At 50.5% G+C, this 25,029-nt stretch overlaps 1 pseudogene; it reads left to right on the top strand.

Annotated features, from left to right (window-relative positions):
* Nucleotides 1-25,029, top strand: part of LOC136525729 (alpha-terpineol synthase, chloroplastic-like) — a 57,063-nt pseudogene that overhangs the window by 11,680 nt on the left and 20,354 nt on the right.

The raw sequence follows: 25,029 nt of genomic DNA, 5'->3' as shown, positions 1-25,029 counted from the left end.
CTTCGTCCAACAAATATAGTTTGGCATAAAACCCGACTTCAACAAGTGTGAATGAAGACTCCTTGAGTTAGCATATTCCTTCAAATTCTTACATATGGCACATGGGCAGCACATGAAACCATCGCGTTTGTTTGCCTCGGCCACACGTAAGAAAGAATGCATGCCCTCAATGAACTCTTAGGAGCGGCGATCAGCATTGTACATCCAATGCTGGCTCATCTGCATTACATGACATATATACCATATTAAAACCTAGAACATAATTAGTTAATTATACGACATGCATGCCACCACACAAGGTATTAATTTATGAAAGTCTCGCTACAATGTAGGTAATCCCAACTACCACTAAAAAACTAAAGCTAAAATACACTTTAGCAGCATAAGGATTTCACGACCAATCCTAACTAAAACAGACAGATCATGCGTTTGTTCAACATCTATGGGTTTCTTCCGTAGGATCGCTGCCTCATCAGCCACCGTAGCCACCTGTGCAAGAGAGTTTTGCACGTGTTCAACATACTCTTCCTTCTAGTACTAGCCTGAACATCCAGTGCCATCCCACTAAAATTAAAACAAAATATTAGAACTTTAATCACAATCATCATGAAAATGAGTATAAATTAACCATAATCATCAAATGCGACAAAATAACTCACATTGCGATCCGGACACTTGTAGAAGATACGACCCTTGTTGGGACACTCCTTCCTCACCCGGTACTTCATCACAATCTTCTCCTCACACTTGCCGCATGCAATGAGAGGGAGGTCCGACCTCAGTCGCTTTGGAACCCGATGAGAGGCCGAAGACCCGGAAGCAGTTGCCATATACTCTCTATACTCATTTTTAATATAATATACATTTCTCATTTTATAAACAAATAAAATTAAAAAACTCTAAAATTCTCTATATCTCTAAACCATGAAGTGTGCTATGCATGCTAGAAATGAAAGCTGAATACTAGTTTTGAATAACTACTTTAACCTTCCTTCATCCAAATATGCAAACTTTAAAGTGATTTTGAGCTTAAATGGCTTACAAATAAAAAAATCCACCATAAAAAACCACATATATCTAGTCCACAAAATGAGATATGCTACTGATGAAACATGAGAGTATAAAGTTGGTAACCTTTAGAACCAAAGAATCGATGGAGGAATCGAAGAAATCTTGTGATTACTGGCGATGAGGAAGAAGAGAGGCCGGCGATGAAGCAAGAACACTGAGCTCGAAGTGGCTCGGGCTCGGAGAGAAAGAAGGGGTATATAGGAGGGGATCTTTAGTCCCAGTTGGAGATAGCAACCGGGACTAAATGTCCCTTTCTAGTCCCGGACGGAGCCTCCAGCTGGGAGTAGACTTTTACTCCTAGTTGGAGGGACCAACCGGAAGTAAAAGTTAACCTTTAGTCCCAGTTGGTAGCTCCAACCGGGACTAAAGGTCCCCTGTAGCAAAAGCCTGCCGCAGTAGCAGTTGGGCAGGGACTTTAGTCCCGGTTGGAGCTACCAACCGGGACTAAAGGTTTCTCTAGTCTCGGGCGCGAAAAATACCGGGACTAAAGCCAAATTTTGAAGTGGATCAAAAGTCGTTTCTCTACTAGTGTAGGTTGACCTCCTGCGGTGCTCGATACAAGCGCGTTGTATGTTTGCCTAAATTCTTCTACCTAATATAATGATACACAAAGCTTTTGCGTATTCGAGAAAAAAATAATACTAGAAGAAAAAAATGTAACTAACACAGGATGAAAATTGCTTTGGTCCAGCTGGGACACTGCAGTCACCGGAGGTCTCCCAGAGAACATGAAGTTCATTTTTGGGGAAATTTTGGATACTTGTCAAAGCATTGAGGATGAGCTAGCACCGGAGGAGAAATACCGCATGCCCTACCTAAAAAAATTTGTGAGTGAATTTTTCCCATATTGTCAGTATATTTAGTACTTAGTTTACATCTCCTATTGTGTCAATTAATTGACCTACAAGCCTTATATTCATTATCAACACAAAAGCCTAGTTTTCATTCATGTCAGCGTGCCCCATACATGGTTTATCAATTATCTACATCTTTCATCCTAAGGGTGCAAATGTGCTGATGTTTCTGGACCACTGGACCACCCAAATAGTGATTTAGAGCTCTCTTTTTTAATATCTAGATATTTTCTACAATATTGGATACAAATTAACAAACTATCCCCTCAGATATCATTCCAATATAAGAACAATTAACAAATATCCGCCAAATATCAGATATCTAGTTGGATAATTTCCATAGTTAGGTCCGATAACCAAGTAGACCCAAAATAGACTGGTTAGGATGCCTGTGACTGTTCCACTCCCACCGCTCTTCGGCGACGAACCTAGAAACCAATCCACAGATCGATGCAAACCAATCTTTGAAACCCGAAACCTATATGCTACCAATCCTGATGCCGATGGACTCTCCAACAACCAACAAAAATCCCAGAATCAGGTTGATATCTAAACAAGAACTAATGTAGCTACAGTAAACTCAAAGAACTTAGAAGCCCGTCTACATCTCTACTATAAGGGACTAATCAAAACTATACTAGGTCTCCAAAAAAAAGTCACCCGCTAAGAGACTACAACCATTATGCACCAACGAAATTGTACCCAGGATTACCGTGTCATTAAAATCTAAGGCTCCTAATCCTTTCTCACAGGCTTCAACTTGATCCGATGGCCAACGTTATTTGGATCTCCCTCACCCAGGTTTCATCGCACGCCTCACACATCCCGCAGTCTATGGTAAAATGGAAACCAATGGAAGTTAATCAAGGCAAATATGGAAGTCAGTCAAGACAAATAGGAAGGAGGGATCCATGACTCTGATCAAGGCAATTTCCAAAACTGTCATTATAATGGAAAAACCCACGCCGAGCCCGGCCCCATCTGACGCGCCCCTTCCAAAACTCTCCGTGTCGTTCTGGTATTGCATCAATAAGGAATGGCGACAGACCTGCCAACATACCCACTCGCATGTTTCCGTCAAGAACACGTGGGACCTGGTTTGGTGACCCCACGCGTCAGTAGGAGTAGTGGAGCGTCTGCAGTGTGGCTAAACCTGGAAAGGTCTACCCCTTTCTTCTCATAAAATACCAACGTCGGACAAGGAAGCAAAACGGGTCACTTACAGTCTGGGCCCAGGAGAGGAGATCGGTGAAGAGGTTTAGCACATTTGGTTTTGCCTATTTTTTTAAAAAAATAGAAGAAATATCCGGTTTCATCCTCTAAAGATAGGAGTTAGACCACTGTGTTACAAAAGTAACACACTACACGCCCCGACCGAGTTTACAAAATAAACGAACCGACTTGACACGTGATTATGAAAATAAAAGGCCATTATGAAATAGAACACACAAGCTAGAGACAATTAGTTTTGTTCTAATTTTTAGATATATAGCTTTTGCTATGCACCTAAATATATATTATGTCTATATACATAGTAAAAACTACTTCCTCCATTCCAAATTATAAGTCGCTTTGATTTTTTTGGTATATCTAATTTGTTATGCATTTAGATATAATAATATGTCTAGATACATAGCAAAATGGATGAACCAAAAAAGTCAAAGCGACTTATAATTTGGAATGGGGGGAGTATGTATCTAGAAAAGCTAGAACGACTTATAATTTAAAACAGATGGAGTACTTAAAACTTACTTGATAAATCAATTGATTATGCCAAGAAGAAATGTTTTTTTTCTTTTGTCCAATAATTTTCATTAGTTAGCTTTCTAATACCTGAAAATCATCTGAAGAAAGAAAAACAGGATGGGAGAGAGGGAGAAACCGAGGAACAACCAGATAAATATCCATCGCGGTTGCGCACATATATTTACGACTATATCTACTATTTAATTTTAAAAAAGATCAAATACATTTTTTTTCTTTCATTTATCAAAAGTGAATTATAGAGTTACTTTAAGAAGCTTGGTACGGCATCTTTGATTATTTGGGATAAAGTTTGCATGAAGTGGCCATGAAGATCTCCAAGACATGTTTAAGGACTTAGGCAGATTGTAAATTATATGGTTAATGCGAGAAATAGCTTTATTATGCCTTGTTACGTGTAAGTGTTTCTCGGATTGTATATGCATGGTCATATACAAATGTGTGAATGTTGAACTCTGAAAACAAAAATCGTTGTTTGGTTGTTTCCATGTACATCTCTGAAATAAAGCCGTAGCGTTAGCACGGGCACTATACTAGTATTCTAAGGTAACAGCTGGGTGTTCTGAAGATCAAAGTAGCCAAAATCCTTGACGATGTCTTCAAGATTCCACTAGATCTAGGGCCTGCAGTTTCAGCATCAACTCACCCCATTATTGGTCATGAAGACAAGAAACACCCCCACCTCCCACGTGCTAAAGAAATGGGAATTACAGGTAATTAGAGGCAGGGAATTGGGACATGAAGAGATCAGTTATGAGTTCGATGAATTCCCTTTTAAAAGTTCCAAGAACAGCTTACAGATTCTTCCAAAAAGTTTTCTTCAAGTCCAGAACCAGCCCACTCTGCCCTCAAGGTGTTCGCTGATTTGCTCAATGGCAGAACACCTAGAATAGCTCATGGCGCTTGAAGGTGATGGGATCGTTGGTGCTCACCCTGTCCCAATAGGCTCGACAAAGGAGGTGGGGGAGAACAGCAAGGTCGAGGGAAAGCGAGTCCTAGTCATTGACATGACCGAGGCGTACAAGCCCTCGCAGCGCTTGGTGGTCGGCTTCTTCCTCTCTGTTCTGTTGGTGAGCTCAAGATAGCTGATCGATCACATGAAGAAGGTATGGAAGATCCGTGGGGAGATGGACGACAGTCCACTGGAGGTGGAGACGGGCAGGAAGTTCGTCCTGGAGTTCTCGTAGGAAGGTGATTGGAGGCATGCCATCCTAGGCGGACCTTGGCAGTACAAAGGGGATGCCTTCCTGGTGGAAGGGCTAGCAACAGGAGCTGATTCGTCATCGACTCTCTTTACCCATGTGCCAATGTGGGTGCAGTTCAGGAACATCCCGTTCTACCTCCTCACCAAGAAGCTGGCCCATGATCTCAGGGAGATCATTGGGTCAACTATGAAGATCGACGACAACGCAAGAGGCTACATCAACGACAAGTTCATCAGAACTAGAGTTTAGTTCCCCTTGTTCATGCCTTTGCAGAGGGAGATTACGCTGGTCGATGAAACCACAGGTGACGAGGTCCTTGTCCAAATCCGGTACGAGAGATTACCAAATTTTTGCTTGTTCTGTGGATTCATGTAACATCTCTGGTGTTACAAACTTGCTTAGCACTTAGGTTAAGGCCTCGGGAAATCTAGCTGAATGAGTTTTCAAATTTTAACGAGTTAAAACACGCATGAAATGGAAAGCAATTTTGGTAAACAAAAACAAAATATAATGTATGTATAGTGCTTATGTAAAAGGATGAGCATTAAGAGTGCATCTTTAGATTTGGGAAGTGAATAGTGTTAACTAGAGTTTTGGGAGCTCAAACATCGAATCCGAGCTCTGGACCTTCTAAGACCAAAAGGAAGAAGACAATGTCATCTTGGTGTTTACGTTTTAACTAAAATACTTAAGCACTAGCTCCATGGTTTTGTTTTGTTGGTTGCCTCTAGGTGAGTGCTTTAGCAGGGTGTAGCCTACGGATGAGATGGGGTTGGTGTGGCATCGCAAAAATTGCCCTAACTTCGTTAGAACATGCTGTCGGTTTTGTTTCGGGCTTCGGTCGTGAACAACCATTTAGCGCGACGAGCTCATGTTGGCATCCTCCCATTTCCCTCTCTAGTCGCTCTCTAGGAGCGCGGTTTGCTTTGCCAGCTAGGTGTTAGTATCGGCCCTAGGTTGGTAACTTTGGTTGAACCTCCACCAAGCTTGGTTTGAAGTTTGGTGTGCTCCAAAAATCGTGCAAGCAGGTGGTTTGGCCGTTTGGGCCTAGGGACGCGGTCACCACGTCCGGTGTCGCGCCGTCGCGGGCTACCTGCACTGCTGCCGACCGCTGCTACCACACACTACGCCATGCGTTGGCTGGCTTATCCTGTGGCCATGACCGCTGTCCCACTGGCCAGCTGTGTGGCCATCGGCTGCCCATTGGGCCAGGCGTGGCCGCAGCCGCTCTCCACCGTGCGCGAGATGCTACCGACCGTGGCACTGTCCGAGCACACATGCAGGGCTGCACCTTGTCCTCTTGTGGTTTTGGTCACTGTAGCGCTCACCCTCCGCCACTCAACCCACCTACCCAGCTCTGCTCTCGGCGGCATGGCATGACTTGCCACGTCATGAGGTCACGCTATCGCGTGCACATGGCTACAAAGGCACCCCCTAAAGGCTCCACCCGAGCATTAAACAACATGACCCTTGCCCTCGCTCATGCGGTTGTGCCCTCGTGCTGCCATGCCTTGTTAGGTCTTGGCCGGTTCACCTCAACCGAGGCCGCTCCCTGCGATGTGGCGGTGGTAGTGTGCCGCTCTCCTTTCCCCTTCATAATCACCAACTCAAAGCTTCCCAGCCCAATTCCGTTCTTGTCAGGTCTAGTAGTGGTCCATCTGTGGCCAATTTCGGGCTTTGCTCACCGCTAGCCACGAGCACCGCCGTGGCCAGTGGGTTGGGGGTATGTACCAACCCGTGGGGAAAAGACTCAACTGGCCATGTTACTGGACCCGTCTTGATCCCCTCTAGCTAGTGCTTGCGTCAGGTTGGTCCGGATTTCTATCGTGGGTGTGGTGACGCATCGGAGCCACGCTCGGAGCACCATCGTGCGGCACGGGCATGTCAGGGACCAATACTAGGGTACCATAAGAGGAGGAGCTCATGACCATCAACATTGACTCATCCGAGCAGTCAAGAATGTGACTATAGCTCCAACCGACCCCTAGGTGCGCGGGCTCCGCCTCGCTCGACCTCTAGGGCGGATTCCACCTCGCCTAACCTCTAAGGGCTGGTTTCGCCTTGCCTAGCCTCTGGGGAGGACTAGGCCAGGGGCTCCACCTCGCTTGACCCTTAGGTCTACGCTCCGCTTCGCTCGACCCTTGGGTCTGCGCTCTGCCTCGCTCGACCCTTGGGTCTGCATTCTGCCTCGCCCGACCCTTGGGTGTACGCTCCGCCTCGCCCAACCTCTAGGGAGGACTCCACCTCGCCTGACCCCGAGGTCATGGGCTCCGCATTGCTCGACCCTTGGGTCTATGCTCTGCCTTGCTCGACCCTTGGGTCTGCGCTCCACCTCGCCCGACAGAGACCCATACGACCGCCAACCACTCTAGGTCCAAGCGTATGGGCCTGAGTCAAAGCTCTGACACCAGAGAAGAGACCGGCACACCCTGATGTAACCTATGGCCTCGATGGGCCATATATGAGGGTTCACGTTAGGAACAGCGTCAGGCGTATCGGTGATGTTCTACCTAACCCCCATAAGAACACTGACGGGCGCGTCAGTTCACCACGATGTCCACCAGGATGAATTGGAGCGCCATGACCGATAGACGACGCCTACGCATGGCACCAGTGACGAACACGGCCACGATGTGAAGCAATCCCTGTTGACATCTATAGTGTCGGTAGGGCCCACACGAAGGGGAAGAAGGACCCACGATCTAAAAGGACTTCCTCTCCCTCTTGTTCTCCCCTCTTCCTCCGTTGTAACCCCTGCTTTCCCTTGACCTATAAAAGGGAAAGCAGGGCATCCCATTTAAGGCATCGGCTGATTGATGCATCGCAACACATCACATCGATTCAGTCTCAAACCCATTGAACCCCAAAATGCATGGCTGAGCAGCAATCGAGCTCCCTCAGCACCCATTTACTCCTTTCACCAGAGACTTCGGACACATCCCTCTCTCGCCCATTTGTAACCCCTACTATGAACTTTCAGTGCTAGTAACACGAGCAGCAGCAACAAACTAGACGTAGAGGCATTCAGCCTGAACTAGTATAAACCTTGTGTCCTCCAAGCACACCATATGACCCAGACGCATAATCTTAGAAATTTACTTGTTGGTGGCAACTCAAAACACCGACAGTTGGCACGCTAGGTAGGGGCCTTTTGCGTGTCTCGACATCCATACTAGGCTTCGGATGGCTAATCACAACGTCAGCTGGGTCTCGGGCGTGCACATGTGCTTTGAGGATGTGGACTTCATTGTCACGATGGAGGGAGAGCTAGCGCTGGCTCCCACAGCTGTCCAATGACTTCACTCCATCGGTCTCGACGCAATCGTCGAGGCGCTCGAGGAGCTACAAATGCACACACCAGAGGCCGGCGCCCCTGGGAGCAACCGACTCCTTAGCTTCGACTACGGGAGGTTAGAGCACTAGCTCAGCGCCTTCCTAGGACCTCGACCATCCTGGGAGGACTTGCGCCACCTCACCTTCTCGTTCGCCAATGTCATGGCATAGCTTGCTGGGGAAGAGCTCATCTCCCTGGAATACCTCATCTAAAGTGCCCCAACAGCGCTCCTGCTCGATCTGCACAACACAGTAGAGACCATTGGCCACTTTGTGGCACAATGCACCCCTCGATCCCCTATGAATGATGAGTTCGTGGGGATGACCGAATATGTCACGGAATCTTTCCATGACCTCCTCGTAGGAGAGTCAGAGTTGCCCTCCGACTCTGACTCCAACAGGGGAAGCCATCACCCCTCTTGTGAATGTTTCATGACAGGTACCCTCGAGGGACATGTCGAAAGCATCCACAAGGAAGAAGCTACCCCAATGAATGACCTCGACGACGAGGCTAAGGGGGAGGCAGGGACTCCACCCTGCTTGCGGGTGGAGCAGCTGAAGGCTTGGCACCGAGAGCTTGAGGAAGCATGACTCTAGCTCGAGCAGGAGTGCGTGGAGCTCGATCAAGAGATCGAGCGCCATGGAGACGAAGGGCGTGCCCACGCCATGGCCCGCGACATGAATCGGAGGATCATCATGGACGATGAAGCCATCCCTTCACCAGGGTGAGCCAGAACATTGCTGCGGTGGTGGCCTTACTCCGTGGGCTTTTGAGGCCCACGACGCTAGAGGATTGTAGGGCCCATCATGAGATTTGCTCGCTACTCGAGCATGTGGCGGCGCAGTAGGCTAAAAGCTCATTGTCTCAATGATGCAAGCTCGACACCAGCCAGCACACACCCTTGGAGCGACCCAACAAGGATGCATCAGTCCACCTAGCACCGCAAGGTGGCAGGCTGTGCACCACGGCCCTGGTGCATGAGCGTATCGGCCACAACCGTGATGCGTGCGACACCCTCGATGCCCGTAGGCATGCTCGTGACGATCTGAGAGAGGGAGCTAGCCATGGCTATCACCCTTGCCATGGCAAATGCTACGACAGCGGCGAGGACTGAAGCCTAAGCCTTGGCCTGCAAGGACCTCAGGCCTACGGCCGACACATCCTCAACGCAGCCTTCTCGCCAAGGTATCGACCACCAACCAACATCACAAAATACTCTGGGGAAATGAACCCCAGACTATGACTCAAGGCTTATCAGCTTACATGCCAAGCTGGTGGAGTAAATAATGACGATTTCATTATCCGCAACCTTCCATTGTTCCTGGCCAATTCGGCGTGAACATGGTTGGAACACCTTCGGCCCAACAGAATCCAAAGTTGGGCGGACCTAAAAGGGATATTCATGGGGAACTTCCAGGGCATGCATAAGCATCTTGGGAACCCATGGGATCTCAAAAACTACCAATAGAGGGCCAGGGAAACCCTTCATGGGTACATCCGGTGCTTCTCCCAGCAGTGCAATGAGCTGGCCAATGTTGTCGATGCTGACATCATAGGGGCCTTCCTGTCTAGGACCACCTATGAGTCCCTGGTTCACAAGCTAGGTCGTAAGGGCCCACAAACCACCAAGGAGCTCCTCGACATTGCCACCAGCCATGCCTCGGGTGAGGAGGTGGTCAAAGCGATCTTTGACCATCCCTAAGGCAAGGTGAAGTGGGAAAAGGACGCCAGTGAAGGTGCTTCCAACTGTTCCATCAAGAAGAAGAACAAGCAGCGGCGCGAGGGCTCACTTGTGGCCACTGCCGATCGCAGAGGGGGTCGGAAGCACATGGAGGGTACCCCAAACCCCTTCGAGAAGCTACTCTAAGGGCCATGCCCGAACCATGCCTTCCTCGTCAAGTATCTATACAAGGACTGCGGCCTCATGAAGCAGTTCCTATCCAGAGGCTCCGACAAGGGGGAGCATAGGGGGGACCCCGACCTAGCTATAGACGACGCCAAGGGGAAGGATGGCTATTTTTCGATGCCGAATAGCTGCCTCATGATCTTCGGAGGGTCAGTGGCCTATGACTCCAAGCGTCGCCAGAAGCTCACGCGCTGCGAGGTCTAGCCGGCCATGCCTACCTTCCTTCGGTGGTCAGAGTCCACCATAACCTTTGATCGGACCGATCACCCAGAAAGCATACCGCAACCGGGGAGATATTTGCTCATGGTCGACCCGATCATCGACACGAAGCGGCTCTCCAAGGTACTGATGGACCGCGGTAGCGACCTTAACATCATGTACACCGAGACGGTCGACGCCATGGGCATCGACCGGTCGCGCATCCGACTGACCGGAGCGCCTTTCCATGACATCATGCCTAGAAACAGGCCATGCCATTGGGTAGATCAATTTGCCCATCACCTTTGGGGATTCATCCAATTATAGGATGGAGACCCTCACCTTCGATGTGGTAGGGTTCCATGGAACCTATCACGCTATCCTAGGACATCCATGCTATGCGAAGTTCATGGCCATCCCCAACTACGCCTACCTAAAGCTAAAGATGTCGGGCCTAGGCAGGGTCATCACCATTGGCACCTCCTTCTAGCGCGCCTACGAGTGCGAGGTCAAGTGCTGCGATCATGCCACGACAATTTTTGCCTCCAAGGAGCTTGCGGCCTTCAGGAAGGAGGTCACTGAAGAAGCACCCAACCCCAAGCTATCGGCTAGGTCTTTCAAGCTAGTGGAGGGTGCCAAGGAGGTCCTCATAGACCCCAGCGGCTCCAATAGCAAAGTGGTTTATACTGGCACCACGCTTTCCTCCAAATAGGAAAGCACGCTCGTCGACTTCCTCCGTGCCAATAGAGACATCTTTGCGTGGAAACCCTCGAACATGCCAGGCATTCCAAGAGAAGTCATCGAGCATACCTTGAAGATTAGGTCAGGCTCTAAGCTGGTGAAGCAGCGCCTGCGTCGCTTCAATGAGGGGAAACGTAGGGCCATCAGTGAGGAGATCATGAAGTTGCTGGCGGCCGGGTTCATCAAGGAAGTGTACCACCCCGAGTGGTTAGCTAATCCCATTCCATTCTTGTATGAAAGAAGAGTGAGAAGTGGAGAATGTGTGTTGACTACATGGGTCTCAACAAAGCATGCCCAAAGGATCCATTTTATTTGCCATGCATAGACCAAGTAGTCAACTCGACCTCAGGGTGCGAAACCCTTTGCTTCCTTGATGCGTACTTCGGGTACCATCAGATCGTGATGAAAGAGTCTGACCAGCTCGTGACATCTTTCATCACCCCATTTGGACCGTTCTGCTATGTCACGATGTCATTCAGTCTGAAGAACGTTGGGGCTACGTACCAGCATTGCATGCTCAGGTGTTTCGAGGACCTCATCAGGTGAACCATTGAGGCCTACATAGATGACATTGTTGTCAAGTCCAAATGGTCTGACTAGGTCATAGCTGACCTTGAACAGACCTTTGGAAAACTCCAAGCAAACATCATTAATCTCAACCCCAAGCAGTGCATTTTTGGGGTCCCAAGGGGTATGCTGCTGGGTTTCATCGTCTCCGAGCGTGGCATCGAAGCCAACTCAGAGAAGAACTCGGCCATCATAAGGATGGGCCCGATTTAGAACATAAAGGGGGTACAACAAGTTACAATATGCCTCATCGTGCTTAGTCGTTTCATCTTGTGCCTCGGCGAATGAGGTCTCCCCCTTTATCGGCTTCTAAAGAAGCGTGACCATTTCAAATGGATGTCTGAGGCCTAGGAGGCACTTGACAGGCTCAAGCAGCTTCTGATGAAGGCCTTGATCCTGGTTCCTCCAACCGATGGAGAACCACTTCTGCTCTACATTATGGCAACCACACAAGTGGTCAGCGCCGCCTTGGTGGTGGAGCAAGAGGAAGAGGGACACGCCCTCAAAGTATAGTGCCCTGTGTACTTCGTTAGTGAGGTTATGTCTGATTCCAAGACCCGCTACCCCCAAATCCAGAAGCTCCTGTACACTATCCTCATCGCCAAGAGGAAGCTATGCCACTAGTTTGAGTCACATCTAGTGACGGTCGTGACATCCTTTCCCCTCGGTGAGATCGTCCAAAGCCAGGATGCCATGGGAAGAATCACGAAGTGGGCACTTCAGCTGATGGGTCAAGGCATTTCATATGCCTCTTGGACGGCCATCAAGTCCTAAGTGCTGGCTAATTTCATTATGGAGTGGACCAAGATCCAAATGCCACCAGCAGTCGTCGACCAGGAGTACTAGACGATGTACTTCGATGGGTCATTGGTGAAGAAAGGCACCGACGCAAGGCTAGTTTTGTTTCACCCCTTAGGGTGCGCATGAGGTACATGGTTCACATCCATTTCCCCTCCTCCAACAACGTGGCTGAATATGAGGTGCTCATCAACGGTCTGCGCAATGCCGTCAAGTTGGGTATCCGATGCCTCTATGTTCGGGGCGACTCCCAGCTGGTCATCGACCAAGTCATGGAGTTGAACTACCACAATGCCAAGATGGCTACATACTGCTGAGAAGTCCGCCAGCTGGAGAACAAGTTCAATGGTCTTGAGCTCAACCACATCTCGAGGCATCTCAATGAGGTGGCTAATGCCCTGGCGAAGGCGGCGTCCGGCCGAGAGCCGATGCCAATGGGCGTCTTCGCCATTGATCAGCACAAGACCTTGGTCCACTATGAGGAGCTAGAACAAGCCAGTGGCGGGCCACCTGCCCTGGGCTTAGGGGCTAACCAGCTGTCGGCTCCATCCAACCCCAAGGTCATGGAGCTTGATAAGGATCCAGCGATAGAGCCTGACCCTCTGGTCGACTAGAGGACACCATACCTCGACTACCTCCTCCATGAGGCGCTGTCAACGGACAAGACAGAGGCTCGACAGCTCACGCATCATGCCAAGTCTTTTGTCCTTATTACACCGGGATCCTACAATGCTACATCCCCATTGAGCAGGGGAAGCGGTTGCTGAGCGATATCCACAGTGGAATCTGCGGTCACCATGATGCGCCTTGAACCCTCGTTGGAAACATATTTCAACAAGGCTTCTACTGGCCAACCACGGTAGCCGATGCCGGACAGATTGTGCGCACCTGTGAAGGGTGTCAGTACTATGCTCGGTAGACCCACTTGCTGCCCCAAGCGCTCCAGACAATCCCCATCACATGGTCGTTTGTGGTCTGGGGCCTTGACCTGGTCGAACCTCTCAAAAGGACGCCTAGGGGATACTCCCACTTGCTTGTCACTGTAGACAAGTTTACAAAGTGGATAGAGGCTTAGCTGATCTCCGTAATCAAATCCGTGCAAACCATGCTATTCTTCCTTGACATCATCCATCGCTTTGGGGTTCCAAACTCCATCATCACAGACAACGACACACAGTTCACCAGAAAGAAGTTCCTCCAATTCTATGATGAATACCACATCCAAGTCGATTGGGCCGCCGTGGTGCACCCCCGCATGAACGGGCAGGTCGAGCGCATGAATGGCATGGTCCTACAAGGCCTCAAGACTAGGATCTTCAACCAGTTGAACAAGTTTGGCGCACGATGGGTCACAGAGCTTCCTACGGTGCTCTAGATCCTAAGGATGACCCCTAGCCGAGCCACCGGCTACACACCATTTTTCATGGTCTACAGTTCCGAGGCGATCCTCCCGACCGACCTCAACTATGGAGTGCTGAGGATCAGGGCGTACGATGAACAAGGAGCTAAGGCATCCCTCGAGGATGCCATGGACCAGTTGGATGAAGCACGCGACGTCGCCCTCCTCCGCTTGGCCAAGTACTAGCAAGCGTTGCACTGGTACCACAGTCGTCGAGTGTGGGGTCAGGCCTTCAACGTTGGAGACTTAGTGCTCCACATCGTTTAGAGCAACAAGGACCGCCACAAGCTCTGTCTGACGTGGGATGGACCATATGTCGAAGTGGAGGTTCTCCGACCAGGCGCCTATAGGCTCAAGACCATCAACGCGAAGTCTTTGTCAATGCCTAGAACATCAAGCAGCTATGTCGCTTTTACCCTTAATAAACGCACACTTTCTCTTATCAGTTTCGCTATCGAACTCCCTGATCTTTATTGACACCTAACCCCAGCAACAGCGGAGGTCGGGCCTCACTCGAGGGCTAATAAGAGCGTACCTATCTGGTAGACATTCTCTACGCATGACCCACTCTCATATTAGGACCCAGAAGCGAGGTTTGCGAAAATGAACGTTGAGTAAACCTGGTCGGACTAGGAGAGACCTATGCCTCGGTGGCTACGGCGACTTTGCTCACCATCATGATCAGAGTTTTTTCTGCACCCAGGCTTTTTGGGCCTCAGCTACGAAAAGTGTCGGTGCACATCGAAGAGTTTATCCACCTAGCCAACTTTCTCTGTGCCTGACCCCCTCTCATGTTAAGACCTAGGAGCTAGGGTTGCAAGAGCAAACTCTGAGTATAACTGATTGAACTACGAGAAACCTACGCCCTAGTGGCTATGGCGCCTTTGCTCACCAGCATGATTAGAATTTGCTCACCCACACCCTGAGCTCTATGGCCTTAATGACGGAAAGGGTTGGAATGCACTAACCTTTTTTATACAAAAAGGGGAGAAAGGCTAAAAATCTGTTAGGCTATAACAGAATTTAAGAGCTTGTCCATTTATTACAAGTTCACCACCTGGCTTATCTGCCTAACTAAATTCTTGCATGGGATGTTCTCATCCTCTATCTCCGTAGGTAAGTCCTATCCCAGCGGGTCATACAAGTTGATCGGATAGCTTAGCCACTACCGAGGGATGGGTAGGGAGCAGCATGATGCCCCACATGGGTTATGCTGACCCCATCACGAATGACGAACCTGGATTCCGTTCAAACTTATCCGGTAAGAGCTCCCCAAACCCGTCACTCGCGCCATCAAGGTAAGTCATGTGCCAGCGGGTCACCCAAATCGATCAAACGATTTGGGCCGCTGCCGAGAGATGGGTCACCCTTACTTTACACATGTTTCCTTGTATTAATTTCGCTATCGAGCCTCTAACCCCAAAACCGGTGAGGGGTCAGGCCTCGCTCGGGGGCTAGCAAGAGTGTCTATTTGGTAGACATTCTCTATGCCTGACCCCTCCTCACATTAAAAAACTAGATGCAAGGTATGTGGAGACAAACACTGAGCCAACCTGGTCGGACTGCAAGAAACCTATGCCCCAGCAGCCATGGTGTTCTTTGCTCACCAGCATGATCGAGTTTTTGTCCCCGCATCCCAAGCTTTAGCCTTCGCCTTCCCAAGAAGGGTTTGGAGGGGTCCACCTACGGAATCTCCATTGAGGAGAGGTCGGTAGGTCACCTAAGCCGATCATATGGCTTAGGTCATGGCCAAGAGACGTGTAAGGTGCAATGGGGTACCCCATGCAGGTTACGCCAACTCCATCACGAATGACAGACCCAGACCCACACGGACATATCCGGTAAGAACTCCTCGAACCCATCACTTGAGCCATCGAGGTAAATTTACCAACCCCCACTTTGCTTTTCCATTGCATAATCATTCATTCATCCATTCTCATGCATGCATTCATACATTCATTCATTCATTCATCCATTCATCATACATTCATCCCATACATCCAAGCATTGCATATGCAACTGCTGCATCACAATGCTTCATGTTGCATCATGAAGCAGTAGTCGTCTCATTCGATATGAGCAGCGACCGACCGAGGTTCGAAGGCCACCCCACGAAGGGCTCGAGGCCGCCTTGCGTCAAATAGAGCTAGGGGAGAAAAACATAGATGAGCCCTAGTGGCCTTGCCTGACTCTGCTCAGAAGCAAATAGGGACATCTAGACCTTTCTCGTTCGATCCTAACCTTGAGCCAAGCCCACAAAATCTCCATCGAGGAGAGGCCAATAGGCTACCTGAGTCACTCTCTGAAGCGACATGGGCATCTGCCGAGAGGCGGGTTAAGGAGCAGTGGAATGACACATGAGGGCTATGCCGACCCCATCAGCGGATGACGGACCCAGATTCCACTCGGACATGCCTGTTAGCGAGCTCACCGAGCACGACACTCGAGCCATCAAGGCAAGTGTCATTAGCTTAGCCCCTCTAGTTGTGGAAATCAAGGACGAGGTGATGCATGAAATTTGATTGACCCCTACTGAGCCCCACGGGGCTCGGGGGCTCGAGCCACCCTACCCAAACTTGAGAATCCACCTGACCCGGGTTCGAAGGCCAGCCCACAAAGGGCTTAAGGCCACCTCGCATCGAACAGAGCCTAGGGAGAAAACATAGATGAGCCCCAACGGCCTTTGTCCGACCCGCTCAGAAGCGGACAAGGTCATCTTGACCTTCTCATTCGATCCTGACCTCGAGCCGGGCTCATAAAATCTCCATCAAGGAGAGGCCATCGGGCCACCTGAGTCGCTCTCCAGAGTGACATGGGCATCTACCGGGAGGTAGGTTAAGGAGCAGTGGAATACCACAAGATGGCTATGTTGACTCTATCACAAACAACAAACCCAGATTCCACTCAAACATGCCTGTTAGCGAGCTCATCGAGTGACACTAGCTCAACCCCTCTGGTTGCGAAAACCATGGATAGGGTGACGATCACAAAGACGAGCCGACCCTCGATCGGACCACTGCTACATGCGGGGGCTTAGGGAAAGTTGGACCCGCAAGGAGACCGAACGCACGGTTGTAGAATGATGGCTCAGATCCTAGGGAGGGGATATGCATGAAAACAAGAGACGTTTTTCTCCTACTAGTTTCACTACCCTCTCCTCGATCTTTAGTGACACCCAACCCCCAACAACGACAAGGGGTTAGGTCTCACTCGGGGGCTGATAAGGGTATATACACACCCTTTCTAAAATAGTCACCGCGCCCAACCTCTTCCACACATTAAACCTAGTGGCAAGGTCTATGGAAATGAATGACTGAGCAAGGCTGGTTGTACTGCAAGAAACCTATGCCCCAGCGGCTACGGCACTCTTGCTTACTAGCATGATCAGAGTTTCCCTCCTACACCTCGAGTTCTATGGTCTTAACAAACGGAAGGGTCAGAACGCATGAACCCCTTTTCACACATAAAAAGGGAGAAAAAACAAATCCGTTCACACCAAAACAAAAGGACAAACTTGGTCAAAAGAAACAAAATGACAAGTTTGTTTAAAATGATACACAAGGGTCGGCACCTGTCCGTTGATTACAAGAATGATCGACCGACCTATTCAACTAACTATCCCCTCCAAGGGAAACCCATGCTTTCGATCATGTCCTCTAGGTCCTGCAAAAGGGGAGCCACCGCCGCTTCCATCTCCTCCAGCTTGTGGACTTCATAGCCAGGCATGAAGCCGTGGCTCATCGTCTCTAGATCGATGTTGTCCCCATAGTGAGAGCGAGCAATCACAAAGGATTGGTTGACCTCGATGTGAAGAGCATTCCTCTCGAGCTGGTGCACCCGAGCCATGATCTCGACAGCATGGGCCGCGAGCGAGCTAGTCCCCTCTGACCGCACCACCTCAAGGTCATCGCAGACCACTCCGAGGGTGGTGCTCAGGATACTAAGCTCATCGCTCTCCGCATGAAGATTCCTCCTTGCCTCAGCGAGGTCCATGGCTAGCTCGACAGAAATGCTCTTGTCCTCTAGCTTCTGGGTCATTGCATTTCTAAGCTCGGTCTGGAAGGAGCCTACCTTCTGCTGCGCATCATCACGCTCTTGGCAGGCCTGGTCATGCTCCCAAAAGGCCTAGTCGCGCTACTCGCGAGCCGCACCATGTTTTGAGTGGAGCTTCTCTGTGGTTTGGAGTAGCTCATCCCACTCCTTGCATAGCCGAGCAACTATCGTGGCATCTAGGCTCGCCCTCTTCTCTAGGGCCACGAGCTTCTCCTTGGCTCCCAGCTTTAGCTCCCTTTCCTTCTCAACCTTGGCTAGGAGGTCGAGCATTCACTGGCGGGTCTCGGCGTCCTTCTAGAGTAGCTCACCCCCTCCTTCCTAACCTTGGAGGCCTCCTCATCGTCCCTCCACGACCTTGCCAACAGGGCCTTGAATGCCATCTTGGCCTTGTCAGCGTGCCGACAGGCCTCAGCCACACACGATCAAAGATTGTCTGCCTCCTCAGCCACCCTCTACTGGGTGGCAACAAGCTAAGCGGTCACCTCCCCATGCAGTTGCACCTCCACAACAAGGCGGTCCCAGGTTTCCTTCTATTCATGAAGGAACCGAGACTTCCCTCGGCTACAAGCGATGAGGGACTGAAAGGAGACGATGGTTTAAATACAAAAATATATGGAGATAGGAAAGGGCGAGAAGCAGGATCAAGCAAATACCTAGCCAAAGGGAACAATGACATCGCGCAAGGCACCCCTGGCATGGTGTAGGGCTTTGAGCACGGAAGTGATCCCCACGTCGAGCCTCTCCCGCTCCATGCTCTCAACGGCGTCATCGAGGGCGAAAAGCATCGACGCCGGATCCTCTAGATTTGGCCACATGCGCTGAGGCTTGCCCCATGTAGGTGAGCCACTGCCCACCGATGTTAGGGCTAGGGACATCTCCCTACTGACTCTAGGCGCCATCGACCGCTCTCACCGTGACGTCCCCACCGAGGGGCCCCCTCTGGCGGAGGAAGGAATCAGCGGTGCGGACGCTGACCTCTTGCCCAGCACCATGACTCTTAAGGACCCCTCAGTTGGGTCCCCCTCCATTCGGCCCACACCAAGCACTGCCACGATTGCTCCTGGCTATGACCCACCTATCACAACCACCACCACCTCCACTTGTGTTGGTGGGGTCACAATCGGCTATGCCGCGCTTGCCACAGTCGGCGCCATGAGCATGGTCGACAACCCCATTCGCCCAGTCATCGGTAGTAGTATCACAGGCGTCGTCGACTGCTCCGTGACCTCCAAATGAGTCCCTTGAGGCCCCGTGTTTGCCCGTCCCATCGAGGGCATGGGCGCCACCATGGGCAGCGTCCGACCGACCGATGACGCGGTCACACTAGCGTCGCTCCTGCCCAAAATAGGCGCAACACCAGCTGGTGGCTGCCACCTCAACTGGAGGGCCATCCTCTTCTTTAGTGCCAGCATCATGGGATCACGCTGCCTGCCGATGCTGCGAGGGACAAAAAGCATAAGCCCCGATGAAATCCATCCAAAACAAAGAAAATAGGGGAACTGATAACTTACCTCGGCTTCGTCGGGGTGGCAGATATGTTTGGGGGGCGAACCCCCAGACCCCTGCTCCGCCTTGTTGGGGCGAGGCCATTTTGAGCCCACTGCCTGCCCCTATTGGATCCTAGGGGAGGCGACGGTATGTCCCACCACCGCTGGCTCTGCGGACGTACCCTCCCCACTGTGGAACAGGAAGGGTCCCAACTCCTGCAAAGATGAACCGATACCTATCAGTACATCCTCGTTCTCTAGGATGTCCCACTCGACATCGTCGGCTACCTCATTGTTGTCTCCATCACCACCATCGTCGTCGTTGTCAGTGTCCTCCCCTCGCTCCCATGCCTATAGCTTCCACTGCTTCTTCTTCCTCTTGTCCTCCGTCGCCTTCCTCAGCTGCCCTCATGGATGAATCCCTCGGCAATGGCACCGGGTGATCCATGAAAATGAGGTCTCTCGGTTGGCCTTGCCCCTATCAAAGTTAATATCAAGAGGTCGGGAAATCAATCAAAGAGAAGGCATGAGAAGGGGAAACTTACAAAGACGATGTGGCCTGGTTCTGGCCGCATCAGAGGATGTCCTGGCATTGGGTAGACGAAATCGAGGGGGGCACCCATGTGCCATGAGGGCTCCATTGCCTCCTTCATGCGCTGCACGATCTCAGAGTTGGGGAGCACCCGCTCGGCAAGCGTCGTCCCATCGAATGACGCCTCGAGCGCCATCGCGTATAGCGGGAGCACACGCGTCATCAACGGCGCCACCCTCCTTGCGTGGTAGGCCCCAATGATGTCTGACCCCTATAGGCTGCTCTCCTTCAGGATATGGATGGTGGCAATGTGGTCTCGGATCTTCTTCTTGTCCTTCTCCGGGACACCCCACTTCCTCCATGACTCCAGGGCCTCTTTGATCAGGCGCCCGGTGAACTTTGGCAGTGGCGTGGCGGTGTCGTTCTTGAGGTAGAACCATTGCAAGTGCCACCCCTTGTTGGACATTGATAGATGCATCGATGGGTACTCGTCGACCTGATTGTTTCAGAGCTAGAGGCCGGCACACCCCATTGGCATGTGCAGCTCCTGCCTGCCACTCTTCTCCCTCTTCTTCTGGAGGGTGACGATAAAGAAGTACCTCCATAGGTCAAAGTGGGGGCTGATCCCTAGGAATCCCTCACATAGGGCGACAAACATCGCCAGGTGCTAGATCCCATTGGGATTGAGATGTTGTAGCTCGATCTTGTAGTAGTGCAACAGTCCCCAAAGAAATATGTGGGTGGGGGTAGCGAACCCGCGCTCATGGAAGTGTTGAAGGACACTACATAGCTATCAGGCGGCGATGGTAGATTCTCCTTGCCGGGCAGTAGCCACACCTCAACCGACGTCTGCGTGCGGAGAAGACCATGGCAGACGAGGCCCTCCATGCGCTAGAAGGTGATGTCAGAGCAGCACCATGGATCCATTGGAGATGGGGATAGGTGGATGCGGGCTCAACGATGGCGGAGATGCGAAGGCAGGAAACCTAAGAGATTGGAGGCGGTGGCAGTCGTGGCTGTGGAGGCATGGATGCAAGGTATGGAACCTAGGGGGCAAACTCTTTGGTTTTATAGGGGTGACAGGTGCGAGGAAACCGAACCACCCGCCTAGATCCCCACGCCTACCATGATCTACCACAACATCTCACCATGGGACGTGCGCACGCAATCTCTATCCATAACTCGCCAGACATTTCACCTCTCTAGAAGGTCCATGGCTCATCACGAGTAAGAGGAATACAAATCTAAAAGCGCCTCTACAGCCCGGCCAGGCCCAGAAGTTCATAGGTTAGCCCATCGATGGTTTCAACAACCACTCTAGGCACCATTAGATAGTAAGAGGTGGAAAGGGATGGGCCCACTAGCAACCTATACCTAGGTGCACGAGAGTCACGGGCATCCCGACCCCTGTTCGAGTCTTGGCGATTACGATCCATGGTTTTCCTCAAAAAAAGGTACATAGCCTTTGTGACCGGTCGAATGGACCTGAGAACGATATGGATTGACTGCTAAGAATCTAGAGTCGATCACCAAGCTGACCCAAGCCGGATCCCTACTAATGGGATGCTGTGGGGCCCACATAGGCTAGCCCATTAACAACTCACCAGTTGCCATGGCTCATCCAAAGAGGAAAATCATGGCACGACTCACCCATCTGGTTGCGGAAACCATGGATGGGGTGACAATAAAAAAGATATGACGAGCCTTAGTCGGACCCCCACTATGTGCAGGGGCTTGGGGAAAGATTCAACTCACAAGGAGACCGAACGAATGATCACAGAAATGATAGACCCCCCGTAGGGGTCAAAATCAGGGAATCACCGTCCCCAGGTCACGCCTTGGCCTTCAGAGTCCTCCCATTCAGAAAAACCTTTGAATGAGTATTCTACTCCTCCGCAAGCTTGGGGGCTACTGTCGAGGACCAATACTAGGGTACCCAAAAGAGGAGGAGCTAATGACCACCAATGTTGACTCATCCGAGCAGTCAAGAGAGCGACTACAGCTCCAACCGACCCCCAGGTGTGTGAGCTCCACCTCGCTCGACCTCTAGGGTGCATTCCGCCTCGCTCGACCTCTAAGGGCTAGTTCTACCTTGCCTGGCCTATGGGGAGGACTCCACCTCACCTGACCCCTAGGCCAGGGGCTCTGCCTCACCCAACCCTTGGGTGTGCGCTCCACCTCGCCTGACCCTTGGGTCTACGCTCTGCCTCGCCTGACCCCAAGGCTGCGGGCTCCGCCTCACCTAACCCTTGGGTCTACGCTCTGCCTTGCCCGACCCTTGGGTGTGCACTCTGGCTCACCTAGCCTTTAGGGAGGACTCTGCCTCACCCAACCCCGAGGCCGCGGGCTTTGCCTCGCCCAACCATTGGGTCTGCGCTCCGCCTCGCTCGACGAAGACTCATACCGCCGCCAACCACTCTAGGTCCAAGCATATAGGCTTGAGTCAAAGCTCTGACAACAGGGTAGAGACCGACATGCCCCGATGTAACCCATGGCCTCGATGGGCCACACCTGAGGGTTCACGTCAGAAACAGCGTCGGGTGTACCAGTGTTGTTCTGCCTAACCCCCGTACGAACACTAACGGGTGCGTTAGTTCACCACGACATCCACTAGGACAAAGTGGATCACCATGACTGACAGACAATGCCTATGCATGGCACCGGTGATGGACTGGGCCATGATGTGAAGCTGTCGCTGTTGACGTCTATAGGGTCGATGGGGCCCACATGAAGGAGAATAAGGACCTGCGATCCTGAAGGACTTCCTCTCCCTCTCATTCTCCCCTCTTCCTCTACTATAACCCATGCTTTCCCTTGGCCTATAAAAGGGAAAGCAGGGCATCCCATTTAAGGCATTGGTTGATCGACGCATCGCAACACATCACAATGATTCGGTCTCGAACCCATCGAACCCCAAAATACATGGCTGAGCAGCAACTGAGCTCCCTCGGCACCTGTTTACTGCTTTCACTAGAGACTTGGGACCTATCCCTCTCTCGCACCCATTTATAACCCCTACTATGAACTTTCAGTGCTAGTAACACGAGCAGCAGCAACGAACTAGACGTAGGGACATTCAGCCCGAACTAGTATAAACCTTGTGTCCTCCAAGCACACCATCCAAGCCAGATGCACAATCTTAGAAATTTACTTGTTGGTGGCAACTGGCAACTCAAAACACCGATAGGGTGCACATGGCCAAACCACCTCAGCACTCCCCGGGTCAATCGTCACCGCAGCACGGTGCACAGTGAGTTTCTAATGCTTCCCCACCGTCTCCACCCCTCCGTTAGGGCCCTCGCTCATCGGAGGAGCTGTGCTGCTGCCGCGGGTAGCCACTCACCGCTGTAGCTCACGTCAGTGTGTCCCTGAGTCCCTAACCGCCACCACACCTTGAGCGTTTAGCCGTAGATGGTGGTCGGCCCCTTACTCCCGTCGTAGCGAGCCTAGGTTGCCCGGCGTAGCTGCCTTATGCCGTCGGCCTTAGCGTCGGCGAGCGCGGGGATTCTAGGGACCTCTCCATGGTGAGGATGAAAATGTCCAAGGGCTTGATCGCAAAACCTCTGTCGGTAGGAATGGTGCACATAGCATTCGCATTAATCTCTAGAAGCTCGAGGGCTTTTATGCAAAATAGCCAATGCGCACGGGCGCCCTCATCCTTGGGCCGTACTGGGCTGCCGCGATGTGCGCGTAGCCATGCCCGCACGGGGCTACTGGGCCGAATCGATGGCCACTGGCCCTTTTCTTTTTCCAAAGCGTTTTCTAATTTAGTTTTTAAGGTAAACTTGTAAATTCAATATAAATTTGTGTAGTTAACCAAAAATTGTGAAACTAAATTTGTTAGGTTCCTAAAATCATGATCTATCTACTAGTATAATTTGTTCACATAACTTCATAAGTATTTTCAGGAGTGATCTAATTAATTTTAGGTGCTTAATATTGTTAAAATATAAACTTGTAGGAATTGTTGTGATAAATTGGTGATAGTGTTGGCTTTGAAACTTTCATAGTAAATTCCTAACATTATTAGATGCTCACTATAATTTTTGTAGCTCCATAATAATTAGTTTGCTAAGGTAGCTAAATGAGTTCCAGTTCAAATATATATATGTTTAATCGATAAAATGCCAAAACACCCTGGGATTTTAAAACTAGAACATTTTCAGGGAAATGATGCCTTACTCGACAATGTGGTACGTAGCCTAGTACGTTAGTCATTAGAGCTAGCTCGTTAGCTTTAGAGGCATGATCATATTTTTAAGAGTTGCGGTTACCATCGATTACTTGCGTCTCTGCGTTGCATCCACGTATGTCATAATAGGAACAACGATTGATCGTGGAGATGATCGGAGTAGCAGAAAAGATGGTGCCTTCATGATCATGTTACCATGATGGAATGCTAACTTTAGATTATATCTTACCTAGGCAAGCCCCGATGCATAACCCCTATTATTCTGCACTTTATTTTATGCTTGTGCATTAAATTTTAAGGAGTTGAATGAAAACCACTTGTATATATATATATCCTTATCATATGAGTCTTACTAGTATGGTAGGGGCATGTAGCTTGCTTTGCTATAGGACTCGGTAGAAGTCGAGTGATTACCTGTCACTCACGGGAGATAGGAAAGATATTATTGGTTTTATTATCATAAAACTATCACATGGAATATATATGGATGATAATTGGAGACCAGGCGGAATGGTACTTTGGATCTGGACTTGGTTAGGCATTCGAGCGAGGCTCAGGTTGCATTTGATTCACCCGTGTTGATTGAGGACCGTCCGTTGTTGTGGATGGTAGTCAGATTACAGACTTATTATCCTAAGCACATACTTGCTTATGGGAGTGGGAAGGTTCATTACGCTCTTGTCGTGGGTTCTGGCTCTTTCTAGACCAACTGATTGGAGGCGGGGAAAGGTGGAGGTCTAAGCACCATATTGAGACCGGGTCTCAAGTATGGGGGCTTTGAGTCCAAGTTTGGATGGGGACCTGGACCCTGTGATAGGAGCAGAATGGGTTAGTCTTTTTTGTGCCTGGGGTACAAGCGAGGCATGTGTTTCGGGGTACCCAGCTGTGATACATTGATTCACTAATCGCCATTTTTGTGAGACGGTAT

The sequence above is a fragment of the Miscanthus floridulus genome, chromosome 19 (assembly GCF_019320115.1).
Source record: "Miscanthus floridulus cultivar M001 chromosome 19, ASM1932011v1, whole genome shotgun sequence".
Taxonomy (NCBI): Eukaryota; Viridiplantae; Streptophyta; class Magnoliopsida; order Poales; family Poaceae; genus Miscanthus; species Miscanthus floridulus.
This window is presented reverse-complemented; position numbering and strand designations above follow the sequence as displayed.